Below are 1324 nucleotides of genomic sequence, written 5' to 3'. Positions count from 1 at the left end.
TCTTCCGCCATTTGGGACATTATGTTGCTTGAAATGAGTTTGTTTAGCAAGGGTGAGTGGGTGTGTGAATTGTTCCTTTTGGTGTTGAGGGTTAAAAACCACCTTAACACAAGCAGCAGACTTCCTTAGACTTATGGAAAACTCTAACCATTTGATGGAAAATTATTACTTGGTTCCCACATAACTTAGGAAACCCAAGCCCAGATTGACTTTATCTGGATGTAGCAGGCAAGCCAGAAAGACTAGAAAATACCCTCCACACAATTGACTATGAATTAGATAATCTTGGAAAGTGATGGAGCAGGGCCAGCTGGTCCAGTTCATAGCAGAGCTGCCCTGGGAATCTGGCTGATTGCCCTTTGCCCTGGGACAGTGTGCAGAGTGCATGAAGAGAGGCCATTTAGGGAAGGAAGAGTAACTGGAACTCCTGTCCAATGGCCATGAAGGAAGGACGTGCTCAGAATGAGACTTAAGAGGTTGTAGCTCCTCCTGATTTGTGCTGCCTGCATCTTCATTAAGATGGTCAAAATGGTATCGTCAGGGAAATGGAAATCAAAACCACAGTGAGATAACATCTGACCCCTGTTGGAATGGCCCATATCAAAAGGAACATAAACAAACACTGGCAAGGATGTGCAGAAAAAGAAGCCCTAGCACATGACTGGTGGGAATGTTGATTGGTTCAACCACTGCAGAAAACAGTGTGCAGGTTTCTCAAAACATTGAACATAGATCTACTATAAGATGCAGCAATTCCTAGCTATCTACCCAGAGAATACAATACAAAAACACTAAGTTGAAGGGCTGTACATATTCCTATGTTCATTGCAGTGATATTTACAATAACGAGACTATGGAAACAATTTAAGTGCCTGACAACAGTTTAGTGTATTAAAATGTGGTTTATATACACAGTGAAATATTACTCAGCTATTAAAAAGATGAACTCTTACTGTTTGGGACAACACAGTTGGAACTGGAGGGGATTATGCTAAGAGAGTTAAGTCAGAAGGAGAAAGACAGGTCATGATTTTACTTGTGGAATTTAAAGAAAGAAAACAAAGGCTCAGCTAAAACTAAACAAAATGAAATCCTAGAAATCTGACTATAGAATTGAGACTACCAGAGAGGAGGGGGGAGGGTATCCAATGCATTATGAGTGCTTTGATGGTAGGTGTGATGCAATGACATACATGGGTGTAGGTGTGGATCTTATACCCCTAAATCACAGACAGTGTTGTAACCCTATGTTACCTCAATAAAAAATAATACAACAAGAAAAATTAAAACCAAGTCTTTGACCCTAAAAATAAATTGTTACAAA

Source organism: Talpa occidentalis, unplaced genomic scaffold (genome assembly GCF_014898055.3).
Source record: "Talpa occidentalis isolate TD23 unplaced genomic scaffold, MPIMG_talOcc4v2.1 talOcc4.3, whole genome shotgun sequence".
NCBI classification, from domain to species: Eukaryota; Metazoa; Chordata; class Mammalia; order Eulipotyphla; family Talpidae; genus Talpa; species Talpa occidentalis.
Note: the sequence above shows the minus strand (reverse complement) of the source record.